The sequence below is a fragment of the Mustelus asterias genome, chromosome 8 (assembly GCF_964213995.1).
Source record: "Mustelus asterias chromosome 8, sMusAst1.hap1.1, whole genome shotgun sequence".
NCBI classification, from domain to species: domain Eukaryota; kingdom Metazoa; phylum Chordata; class Chondrichthyes; order Carcharhiniformes; family Triakidae; genus Mustelus; species Mustelus asterias.
This window is the reverse complement of record NC_135808.1, coordinates 56,689,076-56,711,356: the sequence shown is the minus strand read 5'-3', so window position 1 is coordinate 56,711,356 and position 22,281 is coordinate 56,689,076. Positions and strand designations below refer to the sequence as shown.

Here is a 22,281-nt window from a genome sequence, read left to right as displayed (position 1 = left end):
ATCCCGGATTAATCCGCATCTTTCTTAATGGTCGTAAATCCCATCTCTAAGGACCTCTAAGGATCTGAAACATTAACAACGTAGTTCTCCACTGATGCTGCCTGACCTGCTGAGTATTTCCAGCATTTTATGTTTTTATTACAAGAATCCAGTATATAAGATACTTTATATGTTTTAGGCTTTGAGTCACTCAAAAGATCAGCATCAGCAACTGTGGAACCAAAATTCTAAGCCAGATACCAGATGCATGTCTTCAAAATCTCAGGCGCTATGTAAAATTGCTGCAAGGAATTTCAATCCACATTCTATATTTCAAGGAACCGCAACACAAAGCTTGTCTCAATACAATATGAAAATAGATACCGGCATTCAGACATAATTACTGAAATAGGAAATGGACCCCCTCGGTGCTGCTGCTTATGGTTCAGTTTGTTTGTACATTTCACGAATTGCCTGGCAGTACCAAAGGCTGTCGTGGCTTGCAATATTATTAGAAATGCACCACTTCCTTACCCAATTGTGAGGATGAGGGCATCACAGCCATTAAAAATCACCTGGAAACTCTGCAATTCCTAAAACAGCAACTCTTGGAAAAGGAAAGGAGACAATACAAAATGGGGAGAGAGAGAGGGGGGGGGGTGGAGGGGGAGAGCGAGAGAGAGAATACAACACACACTGAGGGGGAAAGCAACAAAAACTCGAGCAAGAGAGAGTTTGGGTCAGCCTGTGATGTATAATGTTTTATTCCATCAGTTATGCAGCTTTTGCAATAATCCCTCAGGAATAAACCTCAGCTCTCTGAAGCAAGTTTCCACATTGGGCTAAGACAGGGCCAATGAATTGAAGTAGGTCTTTAACTTTGATTTTTTTTCATCAATTTTATAACTTACCATCATGTAAGAAGTCGATAAATTATATGAAATCTTAAGCTAAAGTTATTTTTAATCAATTATATTTTTGTCTAAGCAGTTGTATTTACCTGATATTTTTATTTATTCCTTCTATCTTTAGGCCTAATCTTTCATGTTCTTTCCTTGATTTGCAGTGTCTTTTCTTTAAACAAGGTGGTACACAGTGGGGTTCCACAAGAGCAAGTACTAAGAACGAGGCTTTTCTGAATGCATTAATGATTTAGGCACAGAGGACACAATTTCAAAATGTGTAGATGACAAAACTTGGCAGAACTGTGAACTGTGGGGAGTGTGGTAAACTTCAAGAAAACATTGATAGCCTGGTGGAATAGACAGAGTAAGAAGTCTCACAACACCAGGTTAAAGTCCAAAAGGTTTATTTGGTAGCACAAGCCATAAGCTTTCGGAGCACTGCTCCTTCATCAGGTGAGTGGGAGTTGGGTTCACAAACAGGGCATATATAGACACAAACTCAATTTACAAGATAATGGTTGGAATGCGAGTCTTTACAGGTAATCAAGTCTCAAAGGTACAGACAATGTGAGTGGAGAGAGGGTTAAGCACAGGTTAAAGAGATGTGTACTGTCTCCAGCCAGGACAGTTAGTGAGATTTTGCAAGCCCAGGCAAATCAGGGGGGTTACAGATAGACAGACACATGGAAGATGTGCAGAAAAATATGAAGTGATACATTTTGATAGAAAAAGGGAAGCAATATAAAATAATGGGTACAAATCCAAAGGGGGAGCAGGAAGAAAGAGATCCACATTCACAAATGGTAAAAGTTACAAAAGCAAAATACAGCAGATTTTTGAAATCTGAAATCCAAACAGAAAATGGTGGATATATTCAGCAGATCTGGCTACATCTGTGGGGAGAGAAAAATAAAATTGGCTCTCAGGTCAGTGGCCTTTTCATCAGTTCTGAAACATTCTGTTCCCTCTCCACAGATGCTGTTCAAGCTGGTTAGTATGTGTCCTGAGCCTGCACACCAACACTGGACCTGAGCAGAAGACGGTAACGTTGTCCACGTACAGGGAGGCTTTGACCTGCGTGCCTCAGGATTGTCACTACTCTTATGCCTGGATACTTCCTGATTGTTTGTTGTATGGAACTTTATGCCAAATCAAACAGGACAGAGGAGAAAGGGCAGCTAGAATTGATCCGAAAACTTTCTGATTCCCACTCATTGATTGAAACTGCATTACTGACGTTTGTGTAGAGCAGTCAGATCCAATTGCAGATTCCCTCCCCAAACTCCATTTTGGACAACACATCCATCATGCAAGTGTGTAATTTCTGGCAAACACCTTATCCTGTCCAGGCTGAAGAGGCAGGTGTCCACCTTCCTGTCCTGCACGAAGGCATTGTATCCCTGAATAGCACGAGGTTTCAAAGATCTTCCTGCCGGGTACAGCATAAGCCTGATCAAGGAAATATGTGCAAAATTAGGGGAGAAGGTAGGAGATTGGTACAAAATAAACTGCTCATTGAGAGTTGTTGCAAACATGATAAGCTGAATGACCTCTTTACACGCAGTAAAACATCTGTGAAGTCAATATTGTTCAGCTAAGAAAATATAACTTGCACCTCAGCAGACCTGTGAGCTCTTGAAGTTCATACTGAGTGCACAAAATAGAAATCTGGTCCATTCCTGTCCAGAAAGAACCCTCAGACTGATGATGGAAGAGTTATTTTCTCCACCAAAACAATTTTGACCATGGGCATTGCAGAAAGCATGTAGGTTCCCCTGTAAGAAAACATCTTAAATTTGCAGAGAAGTTTGACAGTGCACTTGGAAGGTTCAACATTGAACAGGCTTTATTCCTCTTCCCCGAAGTTCAGACTGTTATCTTAATTATGCACATCTTCCAAATTCTAACCTGAGAAAATTACCTTTGAAACAATCAACCAGTTGTCAGAACACCTAAAAGCAAAGAAACCATACATGTTTAACAATAAATCCATCAGCTTCTAACCAAAGACTAACCATAATCCGCGCTCTCAAGACCAACCGCAACATTGTCATCAAACCAGCAGACAAAGGAGGGGCCATCATCATACTGAACAGAACGGATTACTGCAAAGAAGTGTTCCGACAACTGAACAACGAGGAACACTACAGACAGTTACCCACAGATCCGACCAAAGAACACACCCGTCAACTCAACAGACTGATCAGGACCTTTAATCCGGACCTTCAGAGCACCCTCCGTGCTCTCATCCCACGTACTCCCCGCATTGGAAGAGATCTCTACTGCCTCCCGAAGATACACAAGGCAAAAACACCCGGCCGTCCCATCGTATCGGGCAATGGGACCCTGTGCGAGAACCTCTCCGGCTACATCGAATGCATCCTGAAACCCATTGTACAAAGAACCCCCAGCTTTTGTCGCGACACTACGGACTTCCTACAGAAACTCAGCACACATGGAGCAGTTGAACCAGGAGCACTCCTCGTCACAATGGATGTCTCAGGACTCGACACCAGCATCCCCCACAACGATGGCATTGCTGCAACTGCCTCAGAACTCAACCCCGACACTGCCAGTCTCCAGATGCAATTTTACAACTCATCCACTTCATCCTGGACCACAATGTCTTCACCTTCAACAACCAGTTCTTCATCCAGACATATGGAACAGCCATGGGGAACAAATTTGCACCTCAATATGCCAACATCTTCATGCACAGGTTCGAACAAGACCTCATCACCACACAGGACCTTCAACCGATGCTATACACTAGATACATCAATGACAATTTCTTCCTTTGGACTCATGGTGAACAACCAATGATGACATCAACAAGTTCCATCCCATCATCAGACTCACCATGGACTATTCTCCGGAATCGGTTGCATTCTTGGACACACGCATCTCCATCAAGGACAGTCACCTCAGCACTTCACTGTACCACAAGCCCACGGATAGCCTCACGATGCTCCACTCCTCCAGCTTCCACCCTAAACACGTTAAAGAAGCCATCCCCTACGGACAAGCCCTCCGTATACACAGGGTCTGCTCAGATGAGGAAGATCGCAACAGACGCCTTCAGACGCTGAAAGATGCCTTCATAAGAACAGGATATGACGCTCGAATCATCGATCGACAGTTCCGACGCGCCACAGCGAAAAACCGCACCAACATCCTCAGAAGACAAACACGGGACACGGCGGACAGAGTACCCTTTGTTGTCCAGTACTTCCCCGGAGCGGAGAAGCTATGACATCTTCTCCAGAGCCTTCAACATGTCATTGATGAAGACGAACATCTCACCACGGCCGTCCCCACACCCCCACTTCTTGCCTTCAAACAACCGCACAACCTCAAACAGACCATTGTCCGCAGCAAACTACCCAGCCTTCAGGAGAACAGTGACCATGACACCACACAACCCTGCCACAGCAACCTCTGCAAGACGTGCCAGATCATCGACACAGATGCCATCGTCTCACGTGAGAACACCATCCACCAGGTACATGGTACATACTCTTGCAGCTCGGCCAACGTTGTCTACCTGATACGCTGCAGGAAAGGATGTCCCAAGTCATGGTATATAGGGGAAACCATGCAGACGCTACGACAACGAGTGAATGAACATTGCTTGACAATCACCAGGCAAGATTCCTCTTCCTGTTGGGGAACAGTTCAGCGGTCATGGGCATTCGGCCTCTGATCTTCGGGTAAGCGTTCTCCAAAGCGGCCTTCACGACACACGACAATGCAGAGTCGCTGAGCAGAGACTGATAGACAAGTTCCGCACACGAAGACAGCCTCAACTGGGATCTTGGGTTCATGTCACACTATCTGTAACCCCACAACTTGCCTGGGCTTGCAAGATCTCACTAACTGTCCTGGCTGGAGACAATACACATCTCTTTAACCTGTGTTTAACCCTCTCTCCACTCACATTGTCTGTACCTTTAAGACTTGATTACTTGTAAAGATTCGCGTTCCAACCATTATTTTGTAAATTGAGTTTGTGTCTTTATATGCCCTGTTTGCGAACAGAACTTCTACTTACCTGACGAAGGAGCAGCGCTCCAAAAGCTAGTGGATTTTGCTACCAAATAAAGCTGTTGGACTTTAACCTGGTGTTTTGAGACTTCTTAGTGTAATTTTAGAAAGTAGACATTTCACATTTCTTCTGGTTACATCAATACACTTTGAACTACTGCTTCCATTGCTAAATGCATTGCATCGGACTATCCCATCCAAACATGAAAAAACAAGTGGGGAACAAAGGTTATCCGTAATCAAACAAGAGCCCAAATTCAATTCTCAGTTGCTAATGAATTCGTTCAATATCTGGTTGCAGTGAACCAGGTTAAATAAAAGCGGGAAAGAAATAAATCATGCTTTCACTGCTGGACTTTCTCCAGCAATTTTTGCTAAAAACATACATGTCTGAAGTTACACGAGAAAAAGATGGTGCTCAGAGGTTGTGCTTGGTACAATTAAACATTACCCTCAATATCACTATTAAGAAACACAAAGTAATGGTCACTCCGACAACCAGCAGGAATCAAAATCCTGCAAGGATTTAGCAGGTTCAGTAGGAAAGGGAAAGGAGTTGAAGTTAAACAAAATCTCAAACTGCTCTTCGCCACTACCGGAAGGCTCTTCCTGGTTCTTATGCAATCAATATTTCTGGTTGAAGGAGGATCTCATTGCCCACCTATCCATGCTTGTCAGAGCACAATGGCTCGGAAATTCAGTGGTTTAATGGTATCTTGCTCACATTCGGCAATCACTCTCAGACTGAAACTCGAAGGAACACAGCATAATTATTCAGTGAGCTTCCAGTTCTTCAAGCAATCACCCCCGATTTTCACAAGGCTTAAGTAAATAAATAGTGATACTGGTGTGGGTTTGCGTGCAGATTCACTCCAATTTAATGAAATGATTACATTGCATGGCTCTTTCATTTGTTGTGATAGGATCAAAAAAGTGATCACCAACCAGCGTTCATATAAATTCAGTAATTTAGGTCAGTGGGATAACATTTCAAGTTTGTGCATGGAAGAGGGTTAGGGCAAATAACAATATTTAGAAAGTCTTCACAACATCACCTCACTCCAGATACATGGGCCAAGTTTCTTATTATTGCTGAAAAGAGACATTTGGTTGAGGTTTTTCATCTTGCACTCACCAGGACAATCCTAAGAATACCAATGGCAAGGGAAACAACAAGACATGTGCCTTGATCAGAGTCAAGCTGCCAAGCTGGTTTAAATTTTCAAACAATGCTTAGCAGTTAACTGTCAGTCACCATTAACTGGTGCATTCTCCATGACAATGCCTCAAACAGAATCCACTTGCCAACCAATCAGTTCTCTCTTCTCAGATGAGTACAAGCTAAAAAGCTTTGACAAAAAGTATACTTTTTAGCAATACACAATTTCTGTCCGCCAAGCTCTGTATGTTTCTTTGACAGAAAATTCTTTACTAATATAAATTTTAAAGAAAGGTAACTCAATCCAAATGAAAACATTTGAATTAGGTTCAGTGTTAGTGACAGTAAATAGTCATATTCAACATTTCACCCAAATCGCATTACCTTTGGCCAATGCATTTTGTTTTTAACATTGCATTCTTAACAGCTTCTCTCTGTACTAAATGCTATATGTTACTCATAGATGGAGCTGCCTGTTAGCACATCAGCAAAAGGTAGGACTAACTCTGCACTTGAAATGTTACACACTGTTGTTCTCTGTTCCCTTCCCAATTACTTCCTTCCCCCAACCATTTCGCTGAGAGTACAGTCATCAACAGCTCGGGCATAACCACAGCCTGTCAACCTCATGGTTTACGATATTGCTCTATCAATGGGTTGCAACACTGGGTCACCTCTCATGATGTGCATTCTGAAATCAGTGCAAGGAGCTGAGAAGTTGCAAAAAAACAAATCCTTAATCCCCAATAACATTTTAGAACACCATCTGGACAGAGCATAAGGAATTTGAGGCTTAATTTAAAATGAGGGACAGCACTTGTGTCTTTTTAATCCAGGGAAAAATCACAGCTGCTTGTATTAGAGAAATCCACACAAACGTCGGGGAATCAAAATTTGTTCATTTCCTATCCCACAATTTAAAAGCAAAATCCTATTTTTTTCAGGAACATATCATCCATTGGCTGAGTTAATACATAGGCACACTGAAACCCACATCGGAGCAATTTATCAAATAATCTGATAAACCATTGTGCAGCAATTTGAAAAGTTTTTGAAGATGCTATATAAATGCACATTTACTTGCTGTGTGGCCACTGGTGTTGGGGGCTCTCCGTCTTGTGTTCCTGCTCTCCTGGTGGCAACTTATATTCTAGTCTGTCCTTATGTGTAAGTTGGAAAATTAATCAACTGTGAAAAACACCACAGCCAAGCTAAATCCTGTTCTCTCACACCCATTTTACCACAAGAAGCACTGGTTAATCACTGAATCAAATCCCTGCTTTTGTTCTGAACAATCCAGGGACACAGACAAACTGAAGATCCCCTTCTTCAGCCACAAGGGAATTCAGCTCACTCTGTTGAAATCAGGGTCAAAGTGGGGAACTTGCTGCTGTATTTGCCTCAAAACAGGAATGGGCACATTATTTACTCAGTCTGAGCCACCTTTGCCTTTCATTCTATCGCCTCTGGTTTGAGGTTGTCCAACCCCCTTTTCCAAATTTTGCTCAAGAAATGGTCACTCTCATGGGGAAAAGATGTAATAAACAGCCAAGGGAAACTTTCAACATCAAATGCTCACCTAGACAGTGACTAAAAATTGCAAAAGATACAGCAACAACTTCAAAATAAACTCACCAAGAACATGATGTCTGACCTGATCTAATTCTGAAGGAATTCTAAAATGAAACAAGGCGCGTACCGAAAACTGGGCAGTTCTGCTAACTCAAGTGACAGAATTTCTATGCCTGTAGTCAAATTCCAGCCCCAAATTTGATGCAAACATCTTAAACCTGAGGCCAGGTAGATTCATGCAGGCTACAACCTCAAGAGCATTGTCAAGCTGCACCATTGGCATGGAACCAAGCTGGTTAGCCAATTGGTTAGTACCCATTGACACTGCCTACATTTCCCGCTGCCTCGGAGAAGCAGCCAGCATAATTAAGGACCCCACGCACCCCAGACGTACTCTCTGCCACCTTCTTCCGTCGTGAAAAAGATACAAAAGTCTCAGGACACATACTAACCAACTCAAGAACAGCTTCTTCCCTGCTGCAATCAGACTTTTGAATGGACTTACCTTGCATTAAGCTGATCTTTCCCTACACCCTAGCTATGACTGTAACACTACATTCTGCACTCTCTCCTTTCCTTCTCTGTGTACGGTATGCTTTGTCTGTATAGCGCGCAAGAAACAATACTTTTCACTGTATACTAATATGTTGACAATAAGAAATCAAATCAAATCTTGTCTTGCTTTTCAACCAACCCCACCATTTAAATTAACAAATTATGTGAACAACAGCAACAACAACTGGTATTTTTGTACTGCGCCTATAACATAATAAAATATCCCAGGACACCTCAGGGATACAGACCTCAAACTATGACACCAAGTAGACATTAGAGCAGATGACCAAAAACTTGGTCAAAGAATTAGATTTTACGGAGCATCTGAAACAAAGAAAGCAAGGTAAAGAGGCAGAAAGGTCGGGAGGGAAGTGGTCGCGAGGGGACTCAGACGGCAACTGACAGGAAGAGTATCGGGAGCATAGTAGGCAAGGGAGCGGCGGCATGAAGAGCAGAAAGAGCACGCAAAAAGCAGCTACACGTGAAGGTAGGAAAAACTCTCGCCAACGGAAACAGAAAACGGTGGGCCAGTTCTGGGCAAAGGGGCCTTTCAACAAAGATATGGAGAGCTGGACGCTATAAATGGAATGTTTCAACTCTTATTTAAAGGCAAATAAGGTAAAGGATGAACGAGCAGTAGCATTCTCTTAAGTATTACAGGAAGTAAAACATTCGCAATGTTAAGAAGCCTCATGCAACCAGAGAAACCCACAGAGCGTCCCCTAGCAGAGCTGTGCGAAGCACTAAGAATCATTCTGCCCGGAAGCCAGTTATGATAGCAGAATGGTTCCAATTTTATCAAAGAATACAATTGGTCGGTGAATCCATTGTGCAATTTGTAACTATGTTGAAGAGACAGGTTGAGCGCTGCGAATTTGGTGTTTTCCTACAGGATGCCTTGCGGGATTGTTTGGCATGTGGGCTTCGCAATACAAACGATACAACAGTGACAAAAAATAAGTTTAGACTTTAATGTGGCTTTTGAGATAGCTACTTCCATGGAATTGGCTGTAAATGAAGCAACACAGTTGGGTGTTGGTGCCCAAATACACAAAGTAGCCGAAGAGCAACAGAACATGGTGTCAGCTATAAAATACCGCTGCTGTGGCACATCCTGCCACGAGGAGTCCACATGCTGGACTCATGAAGCCCAATGCCACTGGCATAAGCAGGTGGGGCATATTGCCCTGAATTGTGTGGGTGCAATTGAAAGAGGAAAACAAACATGGAGAGAAACAAACATGTAGAATAGGCAAAAGATACATGCCACCAGCCAAGAAGGGGACAGAGAGTCCGCCAAATTTGCCGAGGATGTAGAAGAAACTAAATCAACCGAATTTATTTTGAATATTTTAGCGATTGGAGGAGAAGCCAATAGCTTCTGGGTCTTTCCAAAGGTAGAAGGGAAGGTAAGCAAAATGGAAGTAGATACAGGGGCAGCAGTATCACTGATCATGGACCTAGTATACAGAGACAAATTGGAAACACTGCCATTGCAGGTTTAAAAAAAATCACCTTACGAACTTATACGGAGCAAATGGTGCAACTCAGAGGATATGCATTGGTAAACATACAACCGAAGGACCAGTGTGCAGAGCTACCGTTGTACATGGTCACGGGTGACTGCCCTGCCTTGTTTGGACGCTACCAGGTGCAGAAATTATGGGTCGCCCCAATTCTGCCAGTTTTGAAGACTGATAGTATGGTGAGAATCGGTTCAGATATCAAGGTAACCATAAACCCAACACTGTGTGTAGACCAATACCCACTTTCTCTTATAGCGGACTTGTTTAATGGAGTGGCAGAAGGGAAGAAATTTTCAAAGATGGACTTATCTCAAGCCTTCCTTTAAATGAGACTTGCAGAAGAGTCCCAACCACCTCTGATGATCATACCTCGTCGCAGGCTATTCTATTATAAACATCTTCCTTTCTGTATCATGTTAGCATTAGTCCTTTTACAGAGGGTTATGGACCAAATTCTAAGTGGGTTACCTGGGGTCCAATGTTACCTGGATGACAGTTTGGTGACAGGCTCCACCGAGGAAAAGCAGGTGATCAAGAAGGCGAATGGAATGTTGGCCTTTATCGCGAGGGGGATAGAATATAAAAGCAGGGAGGTCTTGCTGCAACTATACAAGGCACTGGTGAGGCCGCAACTGGAGTACTGTGTGCAGTTTTGGTTCCCTTATTTGCGAAAGGATATATTGGCCTTGGAGGGAGTGCAGAGAAGGTTCACCAGGTTGATACCGGACATGAGGGGTGTAGCTTATGAGGAGAGATTGAACAGATTGGGTCTGTACTCGTTGGAGTTTAGAAGGCTGAGGGGTGATCTTATAGAGACATATAAGATAATGAAGGGGCTGGATAGGGTAGAGGTAGAGAGATTCTTTCCACTTAGAAGGGAAGCCAGAACTAGAGGGCACAGCCTCAAAATAAGTGGGGGCCAGTTCAGAACAGAGTTGAGGGGGAGCTTCTTCTCTCAGAGAGTAGTGAATCTCTGGAATTCTCTGCCCATTGAAGTGGTGGAGGCTACCTCGTTGAATATGTTTAAATCACGGGTAGATAGATTTCTGACCGATAAGGGAATTAAGGGATATGGGGAGCAGGCGGGTAAGTGAAACTGATTCGCTTCAGATCAGCCATGATCTTGTTGAATGGCGGGGCAGGCTCGAGGGGCTAGATGGCCTACTCCTGCTCCTATTTCTTATGTTCTTATGTACTAAGGTACCAGATTAAGCGCACCAAGGCCACCCAGGTGTGGTGCGGATGAAAGAGATTGAAGGGAGCTATTTTTGGTGGCCAGGCGTTGACTCCCAGGTTGAGGAGACGGCAGGTGCTAGTGAATCTTACACTGTAGTGCGAAAAGCATTTTGCCACCTCTCCACCCATGAGAGTGGCCTGAAGCTCCTTAGCAAAGGATCGATGTAGACTTTGTGGGTCCGGTGGAAGGAGAAGTTGGTGGTCGATGTCCATTCAAAATGGCCAGAAGTATCAATTATGAAGTCCGCAAAGGCGACTGTAGAGCGACTCGATGGGTTCTTTGCTCGTTTTGGAAGCCCTGATCAAGTAGTGAGTGACAATGGGTCACAATTTGTGGCGAGGGAACTTATGGACTATCTCAACCACCAAGGAGTTCTGCAGTTGAAGTCGGCTCCATACCACCCTGCGACAAATGGTCAGGCCAAAAGGTTTGTCCAGACCTTAAAACAGGTGCTGAAGGTTTCCCAAGGGGAGGGGTCCCTTAAGCACATATCGCAATACGCTCATGCAATGACCCAAGTTTCCCTAGCATCATTGGTGTTTGGTAGCAGATTATGGACCACTTTTGACCTGATGTGGCCTGAGGAGACACAAGAGGCGGTAACAAATAACTAATGAGTGAAGATGGTCCGAAGAGAGGTAAAATCAAGCAAGTTCAAGAAGAGAGAAACTCTGGTGCCAAGCAACTACCTGGCAAGACAAAAATGGGTTCCTGCAATAGTGGTGGCCCAGACGGGGCCAGTGTCATACACTGTTCAGACCCAGGATGGACAGGTCTGTAGAAGACACACGGATCAGCTGGTGGCTGCTCCACATCAAAACAGAGAAGTCCCCCCGACACATAATTGTTGCAGGAGGAGCCTGAGGAATCAACTGAGACTTGTGCTCCTGAAACTGAGAGAGTTTTGATCAGAAAAGAAACATCGGCAGAAGCTGCTGATGACAGTAATCTAGAGTTTCCAGAAATGTGGGGAAGAAAACTCGGCAACGAGACGGCTGTCCAGAAACCGTCGTCCTCCAGATAGACTGCTTATGTCCATGTAGACGTCTAATAGATGTTGATATTACCGTTCACAGTTGATCTTCATGTTTTTGTATATTGTTGAATAGTTTATTTATATAAATGCGTTAAAAAATGTATATACATTATTTGGGGGGTTCTGAAGAGAGGAGGAGTGTTATGCATGTTGGGGCATGTCCCTTTAAGAGAACGTGTCAGGTGACTTGGGACTCAAGCTCCACCTTGGGTGGAGCTTGCCTAGGTGGTCTTGTGCTGACTGTAATAGGATAAAAATGTGTTAATAAACTGTTCCAGTTAGTTTAGTACAACTGACCTCCTGGGTCTTTTATTAATCTCAATATCAGACCTCAAACATAATACAAGGGAATTCCAGTGCTCCAAGTCCAGACTGCTGAAGACACAGCGACCAATGGTGGAGTTATTAACATTGGGATGCTTAAGATACCTGAATTAAAGGAGTGTAGATATCTCAGAGGATTGTAGGGCTGGAAGAAATTAGAGAGTTAGTGAAGGGTGTCCTTTGTGACAAAAAGACCATTTAGGATTGATCTCGAGGTATGATGCTGATTGGAGTGACTTAAACATGGGAAAGGTGGCCACAAATTTGTAAAATGACAGCACATTCCAGGAGATTAAGAGAAAAGGAAGATTGTAGAAGAGGGAGCAATTTGATAGTTTAGAAGGGTCAAGGGTTACTTTTTCAAGGAGAGGGGTAATGATGGCAGATTTGAAGGAGGAACTGACAGAAAGGTCATCTGCCAGACCTGCTGAGATTTTCCAGCGTTTTCTCTTTTGGTTTAAAACATAAATAATATTGGCTAAGGTAACTTGAACACCTCATTCTCATTAACTTGCCAAACTTCAGGTGCATTTGTGGCTCTACCTTGAATATGTTTTGTCTCCTTTCCAGCCAATAATCACACTGCAAATCTCCGCAGCACCTCTCCTGGTTGTCTCCATATTAATTTGGTAAACACATTAGCTTTTTTGGTCAGCATGTACAGCAAGCTGCACAAAATCCTGTCAAAAAGTGGGAGCCTTGAAATTATGAAACAAAATGGGAAAATGGCCATTTTCTTCCCAAATTAACGGGTCAAGAATGAACGCATTAGAATGAGCAACTGAGAAGGATGCTATTTCTGAGATGTTATTTAGTTACCAGATTACAAGAGAGACATGTTCATTCCTATTTTTTGCTCAGAGTAATTTCACCCCTCTCGGTCTGCAGTTAATAGTCAGTGACCGTCATTGTTACACACACTTGTAGCTGAGGTGAAAAAGCAATTAAATTTTACTTAAGGACAGTGATTTGAATAAAAGATTTTAGCGAACCCAGCAACACTACATTATATGAATTCCTATGACATGCAGTTTTTTTTCCAAACTCCAAGTTTGGCTTCAGCTAATGCGTGTGAATAGATTTACCATTTTCCTTCCAGTTCCTTTTAATCTTGGCAGTGACCTGAACTATGGACTTTGACCTGACATCAAACCTTTCTCAATGAGGAAAAATGATCATGCTCTGTTTCCCAATGGTGTCAATATGAAAAGTCTCAAAGGTAGCTTTACTGACTTCCCTTAACCAATCAAGCACACAGAACTCACCACAGCCATAGTATGCTGGATGCTGCATAGAATCCTTTAGAACTTCTGCACAACCTTTAGCCATAGTGCACACTTTACAATGTTAACAAGTCAGGATTCACTCATGAATATTGCAATTAAGGCTCGTAGCCTACACTTCACTTTGACATGCTTTCCCCTCCAGGCATATACTTGCTTTTTCACCCAGTACACAGCTGTTGTCCAGTTTTGCAGAGTACCTCAACTCCAACTGCAATTTTTTTGGCACCAATCCAACCACTATGCTCTCTGTATAATGTTAAAGCTTAGGTAGTGGATGACATCTGATGCCAAGAAAAGCTTCAAACAAGCACTCACTGCCTAACTGAATCTATCCTGTTCTATTCTGAGCTGCAACAGTGATCAGAGGTCACTTTTCAAAATACATTAAAAATTATTTTCTGTTGTGCCATTTCAATCTGACGCACAGTCCTAAATCATTATTGACAGTTTTAGAAACGATAAATTAATAGTCACTTATGAAAGAATGGATAAATTAACAAAAGCCAGCATGGATTTATCTGTTTAAGTTTTAGATGATGGAGTGGATGAAAGCAACATGATTAATGTGGTGCACATATACTAGCAAAAGGTATTTGATAAAGTATTGCATAATAGGTTAGCCAGCAAGCTGAAAAAAAGGTTGGAATACAAGGGGCAATGGCAGCATGCTATGAAGTTGACCAAGTGAGGAAACAGACCAGTGGTGAATGGTTGTTTTTCAAACTGGAGGAAAGTACATGGTTCCTGAGGCCTTAGAAAATCACATTGTGATCATACACAGTCAATACAGCTTTAAGACAGAGAAATTGTGTTTGACAAATTTGTTAAGAGTTTTTTTGAGGCTATATCTGGGAAGGTAAATCGAAATGATAGTCAGTAGACATCGTATGCTTGGATTTCCAAAAAGCATTCAGTAAGGTGCCAAACAACAGATTAAAGGCAAGGTAAAGGTTTGTGGACTTGCTATGATTATGTTAGTACGGATGGAGGATTGGTTAATAGACAGGAACAAGAGATAAATGGGCCATTTTCAAGTTGACAGATTGTAAACTAGTAGAGTGCCTGAAGGATCAATGAAAGGGACCTCAGCTATTACAATCTATGACTTACTTAGACAAAGAGACTGAAAACAATTTACCCAAGTTTGCAGATAATATAAAGTTAGTTGGGAATCCAACCTGTGAAGATGATGCAAAGAGATAAAGACAGCAAGGTGACTGACAGAGTATAATGTGCAGAAGTGTTCTTTACTATGGTAATAAAAATAGAGAAGCATTTTTTTTTAAAAGGTGTGAAACTTCCAAAATATTAATGTTGATCTTCAGCAAGACTTCAGTATACTTGAACAAGATACGCAAATGTTAGCACGCAGGTACTGCAGCAATTAAGGTGGCAAATGGTATGTGGGCCTTTATTGCAAGGGAACTGGAGTACAAAAATAAAGACACCTTGCTGAGATTGTAAAGTGTTGATACCACACCTGGAGTGGTGGATAATTTTGGTCTTCATATTTAAGGATGTTCTTACATTGGCAGGGAGGTTCATTAAGTTGCTTCCTGGGATGAGAGGGTTGTTGTGTGAGAAGATACTGAGTAAATTGCACCTAAACTCAACTGAGTTTAGAAGAATAAAAGGCAATCTGATCAAAACATAGAAGATTATGAGGGGCTTGATAGGATGCACACTTAAGAGTGTTAGGAATTTCTTTTGATACCAACCAAGTAAACAAACTCAAACTAACTTAGGGACAAATTAAAGGGGGCAGCTCCCCAAAAGGAAGGGGGAACAGCCCGAACCAAAAACAAAGTCGAAAGGAAACTTAAAACATCAAACCAAAAGGTGATTATCGGGGTTGATAATACACCCCAGCCCCTGCGGTGCCCAGCGGTCACGGAAGGCGTCAACCGCGCCCGTGGACTTAAGAGTGTTAGGAATGGATTAACAGACCTTCCAATTAATGTCAATTTGATATCAATTATTCAATAGAAGTCACTGATATATAAAGGGGCTACAGGTGGTATTGGTTGTTGATGCAGAATTGTATCAAAGAAGTAAAGGTAGTTTATAAAGAAGAAGAAGAAGAACTTGTGTTTCCTTTACTGAACTGCAACAAAGAGGCTCAAACAAGATTTTTTTTTACTCTGGCTGCGGAATCTGAAATGTGGGTGGCACAGTCTCAGAATAAGGAGTTGATTACTTAGGGATGAGGTCAGGAGAACTTTTTTCATTTACAGAGTTGTGGATCTTTGGAATTGTCTACTCTTGAGGACTGTGAATATTACAGTATCAAGTATATTTAAGGTTGAGCTATACACACTTTTAGTTTCACAGGAAATCAAGAAATATGGGGAGCAGGCAGCAAAAGTAGAATTGAGAGAGACCATCAACCATGATTTTATCAATATACGGAGCAGGCTCAAAGGGGTGTATGATCAAGTTCTCATCAGTCAGGACAGGACTGCTTTTCTTGATATTTATTACATTTACATTCCTTGTATTTTTGTCTGTGCCATCCCTATGGATTACAACCCCACCCTCACACTATGAATCTTGTCTTAGTTTCCTTATCTTCAGCACTGAAGGGTCATCCTGACACACAACATTGGCTCTATTCTATCAGTAAGAGTTTTAACAACACCAGGTTAAAGTCCAACAGGTTTATTTGGTAGCAAATGCCATTAGCTTTCGGAGTGCTGCTCCTTTGTCAGATGGAGTGGATATCTGCTCTCAAACAGAGCTGATGTGGAGATGCCGGCGTTGGACTGGGGTAAGCACAGTAAGAAGTCTCACAACCCCAGGTTAAAGTCCAACAGGTTTATTTGGTAGCAAATACCATAAGCTTTCGGAGCACTGCTCCTTCGTCAGATGGAGTGGATATCTGCTCTCAAACAGTGCACAGACACAGAAATTCAAGTTACAGTATTCTGTAACTTGATTTCTGTGTCTGTGCACTGTTTGAGAGCAGATATCCACTCCATCTGACGAAGGAGCAGTGCTCCGAAAGCTTATGGTATTTGCTACCAAATAAACCTGTTGGACTTTAACCTGGGGTTGTGAGACTTCAAACAGAGCATACAGAGACACAAAATCAAGTTACAGAATACTGATTAGAATGTGAATCTCTACAGCCAACCAGGTCTTAAAGATACAGACAATGTGAGTGGAGGGAGCATTAAGCACAGGTTAAAGAAATGTGTATTGTCTCCAGACAGGCCATTGGGGAAACCATGCAGACGCTACGACAACGGATGAATGAACACTGCTCAACAATCACCAGGCAAGACTGTTCTCTTCCTGTGGGGGAGCACTTCAGCGGTCACGGGCATTCAGCCTCTGATCTTCGGGTAAGCGTTCTCCAAGGCGGCCTGCATGACACACGACAGCGCAGAGTCGCTGAGCAGAAACTGATAGCCAAGTTCCGCACACATGAGGACGGCCTAGACAGAGATCTTGGGTTCATGTCACGCTATCCGTAACCCCCACAGCTTGCCTCCTGGACTTGCAGAATCTCACTGGCTGTCTTGTCTGGAGACCATACACATTTCTTTAACCTGTGCTTAATGCTCCCTCCACTCACATTGTCTGTATCTTTAAGACCTGGTTGGCTGTAGAGATTCGCATTCTAATCAGTATTCTGTAACTTGATTTTGTGTCTCTGTGCCCTGTTTGAGAGCAGATATCCACTCCATCTGACAGAGGAGCAGCACTCCGAAAGCTAATGGCATTTGCTACCAAATAACCTGTTGGACTTTAACCTGGTGTTAAAACTCTTACTGTATTTACCCCAGTCCAACGCCGGCATCTCCACATCTCTATTCTATCAGCACAAATGCTGTCAGACCTGCTGAAATTTTCTTTTCGTTTCAGATTCCAGCATCTGCAGCATTTTGCTTTTATCTGCTTTTCTTGATATTTATTCATGACTGAGCCTTGGATGTAAGCATCACTGGCAAGGCTAGGATTTGTTGCTCATTCTGAATTGGTGGTTAATTGTTTTCTTGTATACCTACACAAATCATTGAAAATGGTACGTCAAATCGAAGACGAGGTTAAAATGCATTTGGGGCTCGAGGCTTTAAAACGAGGCACAGGAATAAAAAGACAAGCAAGTTAAGTGAACTTTTCTTTATAAAATGCTGGTTCAGCCTCAAGTGAAGTCTTGTATTAAAATTCTGGGCACCATACATTAGGAAGAATGAATACACTTTCTAAAAGGTGTTGGAAGGTTTACAAGAACAGTTCCAGTTTTCGGAAGTAGAGGTCTCTGTTACATGGATAGACTGGAAAAGCTGGAAATTTTCTCAATGTTGAGGAGATTTGATCAAGGAATTCAAAAATTGTGAAGAGGTCAAGATAAACTGGTGAGAAATTGTTTCCATTCCCATTAGCCACAATATTTAAAACCAAAAGTAATTAAGAAAATAATCAACAGTAACATGAGGAAATATTTTCATACAAAGAGTGGTTAGGATCTGGAGTGCACTGCCCGAGAGTGGTGGTGGTTTTTCGGGAGGGGGAGGGAGAGAGAATTGCAGTCAGAGGTTTACAGCATGGAAACAGGCCCTTTGGCCCAACTTGTCCATGCCGCCCTTTATTTTTTAAAACCCCTAAACTAACCCCAATTGCCTGCATTTGGCCCATATCCCTCTATACCCATGTAACTATCTAAATGCTTTTTAAAAGATATAATTGTACCCGCCTCTACTACTACCTCTGGCAGCTTGTTCCAGACACACACCACCCTCTGTGAAAAAATTGCCCCTCTGGACACTTTTGTATCTCTCCCCTCTCAGCTTAAACCAGAAGATTTACTAGCATCCTAGTAAATCTTCTGCACTCTTTCCAGTTTAATAATATCCTTTCTATAATGGGGTGACCAGAATTGCTCACAGTATTCCAAGTGTGGCCTTACCAATGTCTTGTACAACTTTAACAAGACGTCCCAAATGTATTTTAACCTTGTCTTCGATTTGACATACCATTTTCAATGACTTGTGTACGTATACGAGAAAACAGTTTATCACCAATTCAGAATGAGCAACAAATCCAAGCCTTTGTGGAAAGGGCAGATGAGTGTAATGAGCTACACTGCTCTTGCAGGGAGTCGGCATAAACAGTACGGGCAATTTTAATTTGTTCACAGGTGTCATTGGCTAGTCCAGCATGGCGAACACTAATTACCCTTGAAGGTGGTAGTGAGCTGCCTTGAAGCGCCGCAGTCCAGGTTGTGTATGTACACCCACAGTGTAGGTATACTCCACAGGAAGGAAGTTCCAGGATTTTGATCCAGGGACAGTGAAGGAGTAGTAGTGTGGTTCAGTCAGGGTAGTGTGGTTTTGAGGGAAGCTTGCAAGTGCAGGTGTTCTGATGCATTTGCTGCCCTTCAGCACCTTCGAGGACGAGATTGAGGGTTTGGAAGGATTGACTACCTTCAGTGCTGTAGCCGTTCGATGATTCTCTAATGTAGTAACAACACACCAAACTAGTATGAGCTCAGTAATCCATTAAATAAATATTAGCCACTTTCAAATGCATGTTTTAAGTACAACAGCATAAGCGACTCAACCAGCAACATCCACTTTGAAGGGGTGCTGTCTCAATGCCAAAGCATTTTCTCCCAGATGATCAGCTTCACAAACAGTAACATAACTGCATCATCAGATACATTCTAAATACAACACATGCCATATCACTGATTAACTCTGTTAGTCTCTAAGTGTTGTGCTTCAATAAACTTGTTCCTGGCTCTTTCAGGATTTCAGGTTTCTTAAAGGGTTATGTTTTTTAATTCATTTATGGGATGCAGGTAACTGACGAGACCAGCATTTGTTGTCCATCCCTAGTTACCCTCTAAGGTGGTAGTGAGCGATCTTCTTGAACTGCTGCCATTCCTGAGGTATGTATAGGTACACCCACAGTGCTGTTAGGTGTGAGTTCCAGGATTTTGACCCAGTGACAGTGAAGGAATGGCAATATATTTCCAAGGCAGGATGGTGAGTGACTTGGAGGGGAACCTCTTGGTGATGTTCCCATGTGTCTGCTGCCTTTGTCTTTCTAGATGGTAGTTGCCATGGGTTTGGAATGTTCTGCTGAAGGAACCTTAGTGAGTTTTTGCAGGGTATCTTGTAGATGGTACACAGCTGTTCATTGGTTGTGGGGGGATTGACTGTTTGTGAAAGGGGTAGTAATCAAGTGTGCTTTGTGCGGTTCCTGGATGGTGTTGAGCTTGTTAGAAATGCACTCATCCAGACAAGTTACACTTCTTACTTGTGACTTGTAAATGGTGGACAGGTTTTGGGGAGTCAGGTGAGTTATTCAATGCAGGATTCACAGCCTTTGACCTGCTCCAGTGGCCACAGTATTTAAATGGCTCGTCTAGTTCAGTTTCCTGTCAATAAAGGGGATTCAGCAACGGTACTGCCATTGAATTGATGGCCAATGGTTAGATCCTCTCTTGTTGGAGATAGCCATTACCTGGCATTTCTGTAGCATGAATGTTGTTTGCCACTTGTCAGCCCAGTGTTATATAACACTACTGCTACTTTAACCAAAATAATCTAATTCTGGAAAGTGTTTCTAATCAATTGATCGAAATGCACAAACGAATCCAGGTTAGACATGAATGTGTGTATAAATTGATTGTCAAGAAACTGAAAATATTTCTGGATTTAGGAGCTAATTTAAGGACAGTTCAAGCAAGTGAAACTCAATCTGAGAACTGCATCTCCTTCAAACAAAAAACACTAAAGCTGGACAGGGGGAATAAATGTCAAAATGCCTGATTTGCCAACAGTACTTACAAGAATTATACCTTAACTATGACAACACTTCCCATTTGCAAAGGAGGCCAAGCCACACCCCTTTATACAGCACTAACTGCCAAATTCTAGGAAATTGTTTAAATGTCCCAATAAAAACACAAAATAATGAAAAAACTCAGCAGGTCTGGCAAATTCTGTGGAGAGAAGCAGAGTGAACATTTCAGTCTGTCTGACTTCAGAACTCTGAAGAATCTTAAATATAGACTTGAAACATTACTGTTTCTCTCTACAGATAATGCCGGACCTGAGTTTTTCCAGCATTTTCTATTTTTATTTCCGATTTCCAGCATCTGAAATATGTTGCTTTTATTTAAATGTCCCAAAGCTGGTGTTGTTTCTCTCTAAAATTTGATTTTCAGTATCAACAATTATGAAATATTCCTTGGCCAGCATTTCTAAATCCAGTTATTTACAATTCTTTGAACACGTTGCGACTAAAGAAATACTTGTGGGTTTAAGATTGCCTGGAGTTGTCAAGTTCTGAAACTACATAGTCTGAGCCGATGTCAGTGCTCAGCCCTGACTTCACTCGTGCTCAACAATGTTGTCCTCCCTCTCACCCCAACAATGGTGGCGGCGAGGGAGGGAAGAGAACAATGTTCAACCTCCCTGATCCCTTCTCACCCCACTGCCATTGCCTCACTCCCTTTAAAATACTGACTCTAACATCTGCCAGACAGTAGCCAGGGATTCCAGCAAGGTGCAGGAAGGGTTGAACATTGCTGTGACACTCCAACTGAACGACTTAAAGTTTTGCTGGTTTTAGGCCTATGAAAAATTCTTAAGTAAATCCATGTTAAAAACATGGGTCAGTTTCAACAAACTACCCAAGTCTGCATGGTTCCAGCCAATCATGGAGCAACCTGGGCAGGGTAAAACAGGCAATCATAAGTTTAAACTTCCTACCCGAGTACTGGGGACATGTTTACATTGAAACTCCTGAGGGGGTCCTGCGCAGATCTCTGAACTATTCGGAGACCTGAAAATCTGGGCTATTAATATCCGTCTCCAACCATGGCTTCTTGACACCACAAATTGAAGGTCTTGTTACATCCACAGCAGTCGGTTTAAATTTTTTTTTTTTTAAAGGTGATGCATATTGAGATTTTACCACCAACATTAACTGCAGGATCTTTACACTTGACTGTCTTCCTCATCTATTGCTGACTACATGATCTGAATCTACAATTTACTGCAGTGATCCTCAATTCCAATATTTTCTGATAGCACTGACAATTAGTGGCACTTTAGGACAGAGTGCAAATCAACACAACCTTCGCTGCAGTTCCAATTATTCAGCATGCAACTCAAATGCATAAACTGAATTGAAAAATATTTCCTTCATAAATTAGTTCAGGCATTATCACAGGCTTCCCAAACAGAGTATACCTAAAAGAATGCAGACCACCTCATTTCCAACCCGAATCAAATTGTCTTTGAGTTGTAAGTGGTTCTTAGTTTTCAAAGCATGCCCATTTTAGTACCTTAAATTTCAACATTGAGCTTTAGAAACTATCAAACTGAAACAGATTTATTTTCATAAGGTTAACCGGATTTCGTATTTTACACTTCCCCTTGTACAAGATTAGTCTCCAGCTGAAAATTTCTCAATCAAATCACAAACCTGTTTTCAAAATCCTGCTTTGTTGACCAGTGTGACAAATAACAGCAGAGAAGTGAAATAAATCATTTTTGGATGAAGACAAAAAGGACTGCTTAATAATTTGCTTTTTACAGTAAATCTCCAATACTGCCTCTCATAATACGAATATACATGAACCACCTAGCTTATGTGGCCTGAGCCATATAATTGTAGTGCCTTTTACATCACTGTTAC

General features: G+C 42.2%; 1 protein-coding gene across 11 annotated transcripts in view; it reads right to left on the bottom strand.

Annotated features, from left to right (window-relative positions):
- rasal2 (RAS protein activator like 2) overlaps positions 1–22,281 on the bottom strand; it is a 365,152-nt gene that overhangs the window by 264,833 nt on the left and 78,038 nt on the right. The gene's annotated exons all lie outside the window — the stretch shown is intronic.